General features: G+C 45.0%; 1 protein-coding gene across 1 annotated transcript in view; it reads left to right on the top strand.

The window, feature by feature from the left end:
• The first annotated feature begins 639 nt into the window (after positions 1 to 639).
• Positions 640 to 13,276, top strand: part of Mvd (mevalonate diphosphate decarboxylase) — a 58,585-nt gene continuing 45,948 nt past the window's right edge. The window contains exon 1 of the mRNA XM_068394904.1: positions 640 to 852. The gene's annotated coding sequence lies outside the window, so the exon portion shown is untranslated. The remainder of the gene's footprint in view (positions 853 to 13,276) is intronic.

Below are 13,276 nucleotides of genomic sequence, written 5' to 3' on the forward strand. Positions count from 1 at the left end.
GTCTATAATTATTTCCCTAAAGTGTTTATACATTTGTTCGTTTACTAGTACGTAGTCTTACACTTTTTTGTTGCAATCTTTCCCATGTATATATACCTTTACATCTTAAATCTCCATTCAATAGGACTAACCCATGGTCATTCATCCAATCGAGAATCATTTCCCCGTTCCTGTCTAAATTCTGGTAACCTAAAAATCCTACATGTCCGTTGAAATCCCCTAATATCATCAATGCCTCTTCTTCATTTAGATTTCTAATAATTCTTTCGCATTCCTGTTTTATTATTTTATCCCTACTTTTGTCTTCTTCAGTATTCCCTGCTGAAAAATAAACCAACAATAATCTAAATGTATGCTTATAAGCATTACACTTAACATGCAACAGGTCTTTACTTTTAGTTTCTATCTTTTCCAATTCTAGACTGTCACTATTTCTATAAAGTATCATCAAACCTCCTCCTTTTTTATCATCTATATTCCTCATATTTTCTACCAAGTTTGTACCTCTCCCGCAAACAATAAGTAATATAAATACAATAAAGACACCTCGAATATATAGCTTTATTACTAGGACAGCCAATTCAATGCTCTTTTGTTTATTATAGACAATCATATCCTCAGTTGTCAAAGTGTTTTTCTCCTCCACTTATGAAGAAGGCGTGCTTGTCAAATTGCCCCAAGGGTGAATAACCGCGGCACACGACCATATTTAAAGTAGTGTTTTAAAAATAGCTGTGTTTTAAATAGCCATTTTAGAAGAAAGGAGCCTGATATCGCGCAGAACACCCGGGAACGTTGCCTGACTATTGACAGTCCATACCTGAGGCCAGGCCGATTTATTATACTAATATTGTAAGTGTATTCTTGTGTATTCTGCTTTTCAATAGTTAAAGCAAGGGTACTTGATAAAATCTCGTGAAGTATTTGTATGTAGCTTATCTAATTCTTTAATTTGATAAGTTTATAAGGTATTCAATGTTATGTGACTAGGTAGAAAGCAGGTCTTTATAGCGTAGAATTCCAGTAGGTTAGCATTCGGTTTTCACGGTTTTATTGTTGTTGGACGGAAAAAGCTTTTCTACTAAATAGCAGGTGTTTCCTATAGAAAAACTCCGGTTTTAGGGAAAACTATGGGGTGTATGTATGATAGCCGCTACCTGTACAGTATGTATGATGGCGGTTTACTAAGAATTCAGCAGTGTATGGGGGGGGGGGGGGCGCAGGGTAGCGTTAAATCCCCCCCCCTGTTAGGTAAGCAGGTTAGGGTGTGGCTTGTAGGGTAGGTTAGAGGGGGGAAGTTTAGTTTAGTTGGTGTCCATATTTTGTGCTCTCTGGAGGAACTGGCCGCTGATATACAAAGGCTCCAAAACTATTTTTTAATTTTTGGTTCATAATGTTGTTCCGTCCATATCTATAATATTACCACTTTTACTTGTTTCTGCCAGGTCCCTTTCAGAGTGTAAAATATGACCTTTCTGGGTTTTGTGTTATACAAATAATTCTGACTCATTACCAAAAAAAAAAAATCAGCATATTTATCTCAGTAACGGTATATGTTCTCTTCCAATACTTTCATACACCATACCATTGTTATGTTGTGTGTAAATCTTTACCCTTGCACCGGCACTACTAAACATGGTGTACAGTAACATTCACACTGCTGAGATATATGATGAAACATATATATTTCTAACCTTTCCACTCTGTTTTTTTGTTTTACTTTACTGTAGTACAATATGTTGATGGTGGTAATCATCGGAAGTATGTATTTTTCATGTTTTATGGGCGGGTTAAACTAGGAAATAGATCTGATTAAAGTCTCAGAATTGAAGCCATATTGGAAGCAATTACAGCTTGCGACTTAATCTTAGGTTAAGCGAAGGATTTGGCAGTCCAGGGGTGGGTTATGGGCGGCCCCCGCTAGTTGAATAGGTTAGGATACGATTCCTAGGTTAGGTTAAGTGGTGCCTTTATATATGTTTCTCTTATAAGATCTGTTTTTTTATGCATAACTTCTAGAATTTTCAAACATTATAATTTGCAAAGTATGGATTTCCATCAAGTTTTTCCATCAGAATCATTCACAGTCGCTTAAAATACACCAAGAGGTATTCTTATTTTCTTCATTAAAAATATTGTACTGCAGTAAATCTATACCTTTTTTTTCAGAATAATTTTCTTGTATGTGACTTTTGTCACAAAAAATTAAGTTTCCAATTTAAAAAAAGTACCGGGTAATTTTAATTTCCCATTTTTCAATATTAAACTTACCCGATAATCATGTAGCTGTCAACTCCGTTGCCCGACAGAATTCTATGGAGGGATACGCCAGCTATCACAATACTAGAAGGGGGTGTATTTACCAGCGCCACCTGTGGCCAGGTACTCAAGTACTTCTTGTTGACACCTCCTCAATTATTCCTCTGTCGTGCTTCCGGCAAGACATTCTGGGATACGCTTATGTTCTTGGAGTATTTTCACGACTTTGGTGAAGTATTTCTCTTTGATTTCGGCTGTCGCTTTACTGGAAACTTCTATATTAGCTTAGTTAGCTTTTGGAATTAATTTGATTAATTATGGTGACGAAGAGAGTATGAACTCTCGTTCACCTTTCAATGGCCGACCCTTCCCTTAGACGGAAGTGTTGGTGTCTAAGAGAGTATAGACTCTCTTTCTTAATTTTGCTTAACAAAAGTTATAGATTTATTTTATATCTCTCCGCCTCTTATAGGCCTCTTCGATTAACTTCCTTTTATTATAAACTTATTAAAATTAATTTTTATATTTGTTTATATTCGACCTTCCTAATAGTAGGCGGTCTTTTCTTGGTACCGAAGTTAATTAACATTGAGCCCGTCATTTCGGTTTTACCTGTTAACATATTATGCTATTTCCGCCACAGAGTTTGAAAGAATTTCTTTGATAGTCTCGTACTGTTTTCAAAGTTGAACTAACGTTTTGTTTTGTCTCTGCAGTTGTTGACGTTTAGAACGTTCAACTTGCACTCTATCGTTACGATAGAGAAAGAATGTTCACGGTTTCACGTTGCAGTAAGAGTAACCGTGTCTAGCGTTTTGTTCATTCTTTCTTAACTTAATGGTTTTGATCCTAATAAAGGAACTTTTCAGTTTTTTCCTTTAACAATAATATGTTTTAACGATATATATGATTGGGCTCTTCTCTCAGGTTCTAAGTCAAGAGAGAGAGAGAGAGAGAGAGAGAGATAGAGACGGAGGGAGAAAGAGGATAAACGTTTCATTCAAGCCTGCCAGGCGTACGAGTAACGTCGTTATCGTTTTTGCTCTTCTCCCTAGTCTCTTTAGGGGAAGAAACTAAACGTTTCTAGTGATCTAGTGTTTAGTCTCTTTCCAGCCACTGAATTATCTTTCATTAGATTTTTCTGTTACATTGTAATTCTGTTTTCGCAATTACTAACTTTTGAGAAAGGATAGAATTGCGTGTTTCAGGTACAAACCACTTAAAGTTTCGAGTTCAGTGAAATAAGTGCAAACAGAAATCAAAGTGATAAGTGATTAGCGCAAATTATGTCAGTGTTGTGCTTGAGGGTACTTTTGTGCGCGCCAGTCGTCCTCCCAGTCCGGGACCTCTTGCAAGCTCCCAAGCCCAGGGGAGAAGCAATGTCGAAGGGCATAAGGGTTCAGCAGGCCTTGATCGGCGCACAGAAGTATCCTCGGTGGTTGTGGGCGTGTCTTACCGAGACCGTCACTCCCACCCGCAGACGATTGAGCCCTTATTTTGCTCGTCTGCAGAAGAGATTTAGGGGAGAAAATAAAGGCAGAGTAACGCTGGTCTCAGGTCTCAAGACCTCTTAAACGTAAAGTCCAGACCTATGCCAGACGTACGAAGTTAAAGTTCAACAACCCGGATGCAGTCATTGGGTTAGCTCTGACTCTCCTCAGTCATCAGTTGAATACACTCCGCCTAAGAGGAGTAAGGTTCTGCTGCAACAGATCTCTGCTGTTAAGGCTTTACCTCAGCAGACCTTAGTGTCTGCCGACCCCAAGTTGAATCTACTGCAGTCCATGCAGTCACAACTTTCGGTCTTGATGCGTGAGTGTCGGGCTGAGAGTGTTGCGCCTCCGCCTCCGCCTACACTCCCCCCGCCTATGCTCGCTCCGCCTGATCGCAGTACCACCTGCCAGGCGTACGATGTTGTGGACTCTACTACAGTCCATGCAAGCACAGCTTTCGGACTTGATGCGTGAGTGTCGGGCTGAGAGTGTTGCTCCTCCGCCTCCGCCTACACTCCCTCCACCTACACTCGCTCCGCCTGATCGCAGTACCACCTGCCAGGCGTACGATGTTGTGGACTCTGCTACAGTCCATGCAAGCACAGCTTTCGGACTTAATGCGTGAGTGTCGGGCTGAGAGTGTTGCTCCTCCGCCTCCGCCTACACTCCCTCCGCCTACGCTCGCTCCGCCTGATCGCAGTACCACCTGCCAGGCGTACGATGTTGAGCCACGTGCTGAGTTTGCTGTTCCCTGTGGTGTTCAGCCTCCGCCTTCCTTAAGGCAACCTTTACAATGGGATCAGGAGGATTATACCTCTCTTCCTCCGCCTCCACTTGCTGCTCCACCAGTGATGCAACACTCGGTTGAGGTACAACAACCTCTCCCGTCCATGAGTCAGTCTCCTCAGCTCTCGCTGCAGCGAGCTCAACCCTCCACAAGGCAAGCACCACAACACCTTAGCCTTGCGCCTCAGGAGCCTCAGCTTGCGAGACATTTACCTTGTTCTGAGCAGCCTCTTCCTCATCGCGCTCCGCTCACACCACAGGAACTGGAACTTGCTACTCCACTTCCGCCAACCGCTCAGCAAGCGCAACCCTTGGGTTCAACCACTCATGCTAGGAGTCAGCCTCCTCCACCCATGCGCCTTCCTTCTGCTTGTCTTTTATTCAGCCTTTGCAGACTGAGCCTCAGGTGTTCCCTCAACAGAGTCTTGAAGAGGAAACCACAACTATTGTTGTTCCAACTCGTTCTGACTCTGCTGTTCAGCATACCTTACCTCCATTTTCAAACCATGGCAAAAATATGAATCATGAGTTATGAATGTTAGGTAAACATTATGTTGATTTTTAAACCCCATGCAAGCATACATAAAGCACTCTAGCACTGGTCATGGAATTTCTGAGAATGTTAAACGCCATGCACACGCTCTGCTTTCCTTACAGCAGGCTCTGCTTACAGCAGGCTCTGCTTACTACATGCTCTGCATACAGCATGCTCTGCATACAGCATGCTCTGCATACAACATGCTCTGCATACAGCATGCTCTGCATTCAGCATGCTCTGCATACAACATGCTCTGCATACAGCATGCTCTGCATTCAGCATGCTCTGCATACAACATGCTCTACATACAGCATGCTCTGCATACAGCATACTCTGCATACATCATGCTCTGCATACCTTACCGCATGCTTCTCAGTCACACATCTTGGGTTGTTGCCAACTCACTAGACTGTCAAGCAGTTTCATAACGTTGCCTTCTAGTCTGCTGCTTTTGCACCAGTGAACCCTCACTCAGAGAACTTAGCTTTTCTAGGATAAGGTCCCTGTAGATGAGAAAGTTCTTTTCTCCCTCCTTCTGATATTTCCTTGAGGACTCTGTCATTTGGAGGGAGCCTTTAGCTGCATAACCTCTTATGGACTTTTATTTAAGCATAACATGCTTCCAGGGAAGGTAATGGTTCCACTTCAGTCGCTAATCCCGTCTGTTACCACACCTGCTCCCATAGACCTTGAGCTGTGTTGCATGACATGCAGTCCAAGCTTAGTCCTTGTTAGAGGATTTTTTGTTTACGGAGTCAATGTGTCACGGGGAAGACGTTCAACAACCAACAGAAGTGACTTGTTGTGACGCAGTGCGGCAACCTCAGCAACCCGTTAAGGAGTTGTCTGTACGACCCAGACAGTCTAGACAGATTCGGGTTGTCACTGTACTTCCTCGCTTGCCCATGATTGACAGTTCACAGACTGTGCAGCAGTATCATGATCTTGTGTCCGGCTCCGTCAGACGACTGGCTTTTAAGAGCTCCCACAAGTCGTCGCTGTCTGGAGATTTTCAAATGGACTATGGATCTGACCAAGGAACTGGGCCTCCTGGTCAATTTTGAGGAGTCTCAGCTCGTTCCATCCCAGACCATTGTCTCCTTGGGTATGGATCTTCAGAGTCGAGCTTTTCGGACTTTTCCGTCGGCCCCAAGGATCTTCCAAGCCCTAGAATGCATCCAGAGCATGCTGAGAAGGAACCGATGCTCAGTCAGGTAGTGGATGAGTCTAACAGGGACACTTTCATCGCTGGCCCTGTTCATCGTGTTAGGGAGACTCCATCTCCCCCCCCTTCAGTATCATCTAGCTTCTCACTGGATAAAGGACATGACGCTAGAGACGGTCTCAGTTCCTATTTCCGAAGAGAGGAGGTCTTCTCTCGCGTGGTGTAAGAACAGCTTTCTTCTCAAGGAAGGCTACCTTTGGCTGTTCAGAAACACGACCGCCGTCTCCTCTCGGACGCATCAGACACGGGCTGGGGTGCGACTTTGGACGGACAAGAATGCTCGGGAACATGGAATCAGGAGCAAAGGACACTTCACATCAATTGCAAGGAGTTGTTGGCGGTTATTCTGGCCTTGATAAACTTCAAGTCCCTCCAGCTTAACAAAGTGGTGGAGGTGGACTCTGACAACACCACAGCCCTGGCTTACATCTTCAAGCAGGGAGGGACTCTTTCGTGGAAGTTGTTCTAGATCGCAAGGGACCTACTCATCTGGTCTTTAGATCAAAAGCTAACTGGTAACGAGGTTCATTCAGGGCGGTATGAATGTCATGGCAGATCACCTCAGACGGAAGGGTCAGGTCATCCCCACAGAGTGGACCCTTCTCAAGAATGTTTGCAACAGACTTTGGGCCCTGTGGGGTCAGCCAACCATAGATCTGTTCACTACCTCGATAACCTAGAGACTCCTGTTGTATTGTTCTCCGATTCCAGACCCAGCAGCAGTTCACGTGGATGCTTTTCTGCTGGATTGGTTCCATCTCGACCTGTATGCATTCCCGCCGTTCAAGATTGTCAACAGAGTACTTCAGAAGTTCTCCTCTCACTAAGGGACACGGCTGACGTTGGTTGGCTCCGCTCTGGTCCGCGAGAGAATGGTTCTTAGAGGTACTGCAATGGCTGGTCGACATTCCCAGGACTCTTCCTCTAGGAGTGAACCTTCTAAGTCTACCTCACGTAAAGAAGGTACACCCAATCCTCCACGCTCTTCGTCTGACTGCCTTCAGACTTTCGAAAGACTCTCAAGAGCTAGGGGCTTTTCGAAGGAGGCAGCCAGAGAGATTGCCAAAGCAAGGAGAACATCCACTCTCAGAATCTATCAGTCTCAAGGGGAAGTCTTCCATAGCTGGTACAAGACCAATGCAGTTTCCTCAACCAGTACCACTGTAACCCAGATTGCTGACTTCCTGTTATATCTAAGGAAAGTAGATCCCTTTCAGCTCCTACGATCAAGGGTTACAGAAGTATGTTGGCAGCGGTTTTCCGCCACAGAGGCTTGGATCTTTCCACCAACAAAGATCTACAGGACCTCCCTAGGTCTTTTGAGACCTCAAAGGAACGTCGGTTGTCCACTCCAGGCTGGAATCTAGACGTGGTCCTAAGGTTCCTTATGTCATCAAGATTTGAACCTCTCCAATCAGCCTCTTTTTAGGACCTCACATTAAAAACTCTTTTCCTCGTGTGCTTGACAACAGCTAAAAGAGTAAGTGAGATCCACGCCTTCAGCAGGATCATTGTTTTCACATCTGAAACGGCTACATGTTCCTAGCAGCTCGGTTTTTGCTAAACGAGCTTCCTTCACGTCCTTGGCCTAAGTCGTTCGAGATCCCAAGCCTGTCCAACTTGGTGGGGAATGATCTGAAGAGAGTACTTTGCCCAGTTAGAGCTCTTAGGTACTATCTAAAAAGGTCTTAACCTTTACAAGGACAATCAGAAGCCTTATAGTGTGCTATCAAGAAACCTTCTTTTCCAAGTTCTAAGAACTCAGTTTCTTACTATTCAGGCTTCTGATTAGAGAAACACATTCTCATCTGAAGGAAGAAGACCTTGCTTTGCTGAAGGTAAGGACACATGAAGTGGGAGCTGTGGCTACTTCAGTGGCCTTCAAACAGAACCATTCTCTGCAGAGTGTTATGGATGCAACCTATTGGAGAAGCAAGTCAGTGTTCGCATCATTCTATCTCAAAGATGTCCAGTCTCTTTACGAGTACTGCTACACCCTGGGACCATTCGTAGCAACGAATGCAGTAGTAGGCGAGGGCTCAGCCACTACATTCCCATAATCCCATAACCTTTTAACCTTTCTCTTGAATACTTTTTATGGGTTGTACGGTCGGCTAAGAAGCCTTCCACATCCTTGTTGATTTGGCGGGTGGTCAATTCTTTCTTGAGAAGCGCCGAGGTTAAAGGTTGTGATGAGGTCCTTTAGTATGGGTTGCAGCCCTGTATACTTTAGCACCTTTGAGTTGATTCAGCCTCCCAAGAGGAACGCTGCGCTCAGTAAGGAAGACGATCTTATTAAAGGCAGAGTAACGGTTCAAGTCGACTTCCTTACCAGGTACTTATTATTTCATTGTTATTGTGGATAACTGATTATATGAAATACGGGATACTTAGCTATCCTTTAGTCTTGTAAACTGGTTTTTCACCCACCCCCCTGGGTGTGAATCAGCTACATGATTATCGGGTAAGTTTAATATTGAAAAATGTTATTTTTATTAGTAAAATAAATTTTTGAATATACTTACCCGATAATCATGATTTAATCGACCCTCCCTTCCTCCCCATAGAGAACCAGTGGACCGAGGAATAATTGAGGAGGTGTCAACAAGAAGTACTTGAGTACCTGGCCACAGGTGGCGCTGGTAAATACACCCCCTTCTAGTATTGTGATAGCTGGCGTATCCCTCCATAGAATTCTGTCGGGCAACGGAGTTGACAGCTACATGATTATCGGGTAAGTATATTCAAAAATTTATTTTACTAATAAAAATAACATTTTTTCATCGTTAAAACTGGTCTACCATTGCAGTCATCTAAATGATCAATCAGCTCCTTCATTATTACATGACTTTTTATTGTTTTTTGGCCAAACATGTACCTTCATTGTGGCACTGTGTCTATGATAATAATTTTTTGCAGCTCTTTCATGCTCTTATTTTGCTAGAATCTCTCTTGTGCCCCTATTGGAAACATTCCAATTGTACAGTCATTTCCCCTGGTTTTAAGCATGAAGAAGCTACTAATAAACTGTTGTATATGCGTTGTGTTAAGTGCCTGAGCTGTGTGTAGGTATTGAATGTTAAAAGAAAAACATCAAGTTTGGGTATGGCACAAGAAACTTCAATTTTAAAGACCAAGAAATGGCACCATTGTTTCCACTGTTTACGACTATAATGGCACTTTTTTTTTTAATTGACAATTGCTCATACACAAATACAAACCTGACTTTACTATAGGTATATGTTTTCAGCACAGCTGGAATCTAACCATAAACTTTTACGGGAGGTGTCAACAACCCTACACTAGTTAGCGGGGTTAGTGTTGGATAGAACAGTCACCCTGCTCACACACACTCTAGTATATAATGTCACTTTAGTGTTTGGCTAGGTGAGTGAAGACATGCTGTCTTGCTCTCCTGTTAACCTTAATAAATTCATACCCTGCGGTAAACTAACAGTCTCTGTTTCTCTCTTACAAGTGTATCTGGTTTGCAGAGGATTGCAACAATGCAGGTTTGTTCTGGTATTGTGGGCTGCCCTTACGGCACATTAATGTCTGTTGAGGAGACGGATCTTCACTTACTTTTGCCCTGCCTGCACACCGGCTTTTCAATGTGATGAGTGTCAGGAGTGGCCATCCTCTCGGTGGGAGCGGTATGGTAGACAACGGAAAAAGTGTAAAAGGGATTCTTCTCCCATGTAGCCTTCGTTGAGGTCAACGAAGTCCAGACTTTTTTCTCTGGAGCATTGTATCCTCTCTGCTGAGTCTGCTCGTTCAGTCCTCTGGCAGGCGATCGCTTCCCCTAGCGAAGTGGCAGCGCCCAACACCTGCGTGGAGTCTAGCTCTCTTGACTTCTTGTGTCACTTGTGGCCTTGCTTGGGGCTTTCTGGTTGCCCCTCAAAGGAACCGGCTTTGGAGGTGCAGACGCTTGGAGCACTGCAGGAACGCGCAGTTGCCTTCGCAGGGGTTAGTCACGACCTACTCCCCTTCTTTGCCTCTGGAACGGAGTTCATCTAGTAGGTCTTGTCCCCCAAGCTGATGCTTCCTCCACAACTCCTCTCCCATTGAAGGAGCTTCAGGAAGGTTCTCCTCAGAGTTCCAGCCTTGCTTTCAATGCCCCTTGGGTGAGCGGGCAAGTTGAACTTGTTCAGTCCTCTGAGCTTGCTTGGCACTCACTGCAGGATAAACCTTGCTTTCCTCCACCCTATGAGGTTGGTCACCTATCTTGCCAGCTTGAGAGGGCTTCCTCTCTTGAGGGGTCCCCTCCTCAAGTTCCTTGTAAGCGGGTGTGTGATTCGTCACTGCCTCCTCCTGGCTCTTAGAAGCACCCTGGTGATCATGGCAGCCGACTCCCAGCAGTGGCAGCCCCTTTTCGCTGTGCCACCCAGGCACGAGTCTCTGTGAGTTTCGCAAGTGCTATATCCTTTGGGGTCATGTCTTTCATGTGCTCCTCTCCGGAGGCAATGCAGGCTAGTTCTGTTGTTCATGGGTATGATAGAGCACGCTCACAGACAACCCAACCTTGCCTTGTTCACCGCCCTCTGAGCATTCACGCCCTACATTTAACACAAGGCAACTCGCCAACCTCCTGCAAATACTCTTGCGGGTGTTCATGACCCTGTTTGCGATGCTTTTGGCTCGCTAACGATTAGCACCTACCAACAGAGCGGAGACTAGCACCCTGGTATGCGCTCACCAACCTTGCCCCCTTGAGTGTGGCAAGTGAGGTATGCTCGCTTCTCCAGCTGTGCTTGCCAAAGCACGTGCACCACTTCACACGCATCGAGAGAAGTTGGTCCTAGTGATCAACGCACTCAGCACTACTCACCAAGAGCTCTTGGTGCTGTGCCTTTGTTTGCAAAAGACCCACCATGGTTTGAAGAGCTTGCTAGATCTGTTGAGCATGCTGTCACCACCCCTGGTCTATCTCAATCATCAGGGGATTACATTCAACCCGTTCATCAGGGGAAGACATTCAACCCGTTCAAATCCCCCTATCGATCTCAGGATCTCTTGCGAGTTCCAGCCCACTTTCGAATCCTAGGCATAATAATACTGCTTCTAAGCATTTTCCTGCTCCACTCTTGGAATCTCCTTTGACTGTTCGTCACTCGTTGCGATACCAACGGTGTCTAGATACTAAGGCTGATCACGCCAAGTCTGATCCCAATGGGAAAACCTGGTCATTGTCCCAGTTCAAGGCATGAAAAAATGGAGATCGAGGCAGGAGATGCTTCTTCTAGGGGATACCTTTCACCCAAGGATGAGTAGTGGTTCTAGGTCGAGGTGTCACATTTGGACAACTACCGGCTGTCGCCTGTTTAGGTTGAGTGCCTAATCATCTGTTCCACCCTTGCAGCCAGTGGCTGCTCTCGTCAATGCCTACAGAGCAGGACCTCCCCTCTAGGCCTCGTCCCCCTGTCGCAACTGTCGTTGACAAACCTAACCCAACCCAGGCTCCTATGGGTGTGTGTCTGACCCTAAAATGTCCACCAATGATTAGAGAGAGTCAGATCATTTCTTTACGCAGGTGTTGGGCTGCATAATGAAAATTAACGGATTGGGCAATCCATCATATTCTCCTCCTGAGGGAAAGGATACAACCCTTGACCTCATCTACCAGGCCCTTTGAACTGCACAGACCAGGATTAAGTTGCCATAGTCTAGGATGAGGAAGGGTGCCAGGAAGGTCATCTCCCAAGTTGCTGGGACTATTAATTCTTTGAGGGCTAGTAACTCATTGCAGTTACTTCCTTCACCATTTGTTAGACAAAGGAAGTACAGTACATGTATTGCAAAATACTCCATGACGGAACCCTCGCCTTTGCCATTAGACCCAGCATTCTGGTCATTGGGAAACAATTTGACTTTGGACAAGTTAGCGGCACAGCAAGTGATGTTCTCGGCTGTAGAAGCCTCGAACATGGAGCGTGCTGCAAAGGCTTCTCTGTAAGCTGCTTCATTGATCGACTAATGGTCCGGCTCTGTTGGTTATCTGATCACCAATGTGGATTTGGCTGATCCAGATAAAAGTTAGAAGTGAACACCTTGGTTTATAGGGGGAGAGTTGTTGAGTTTCTCATTCACAACATAGCCAACCAGTGGACAAAGTCAATTCCTGAAATGACGAGACTTCATCATTTCAAGGTTCCACAGGTAGGTAGAATCGTTCAAGCTATGTAGCTCGTTAATGGAGAGTCTTCCCTTGTTTATTATAGAAGACGTTGACACAGGTGCGGAATGCTGGAAGACGACGAGTATGACTCCCTCCTCCACAGGGCAATGACTTCTCGCCCCCACTCAGCACCCTTTGCTCCAAGGGTGTCCCCTGTCCACAGACATTCACATAGGAAAGTGTCAAAGGCTTTGAGGCAGTCCAATGCCAAGAAGAAAGTCTTTAAGTAGCCCTTTCCTGGTAAAGGCGCTTGGGGCAGAGGAGGTAGAGGTGGAAGATGTGGCCATTCCTCCTGCCAACCACCGGTAGGAAGATGCCTGATGCGCAGGTGGCAGAGATGGGAGATCCTTGGGGCCAAACCTTGCAGTTTCTATCCTCCTTGCGGGGTACCGTGTCCCGTTCATTCTCTCTCTCTCCCTCGTTTGGCACGACATCCAACGATTTCCTATTCCTTTGCAAAGTGATCAGCAAAGGATCTTGCCCTTCAGACTGAAGTCCAGACCAAAATGGTGAAGGGCGCTCTGCAAAAGGATCGTGACGAGTCCCCAGGCTTCTAAAGTCAATTCTTTCTTGTACAGAAGGTTTCTGGAGGCTGGAGACCAGTCATGGACCTCTCCATTCTGAATGAATTTGTCCATCAGACTTTTTTCAAGATGGAGACAGCAGAAACGGTCAGACAGGCTGTCAGGCTTAACGACTTCATGATCACACTTGATCTAAAAGATGCATACTTCCAGATCCCTATCCATCCTGGGTCAATGAAGTACTTGTACCTAAGATTCATCTTTCACAAGAAGATT

This window comes from Palaemon carinicauda, chromosome 20 (assembly GCF_036898095.1).
Source record: "Palaemon carinicauda isolate YSFRI2023 chromosome 20, ASM3689809v2, whole genome shotgun sequence".
Lineage (NCBI taxonomy): Eukaryota > Metazoa > Arthropoda > Malacostraca > Decapoda > Palaemonidae > Palaemon > Palaemon carinicauda.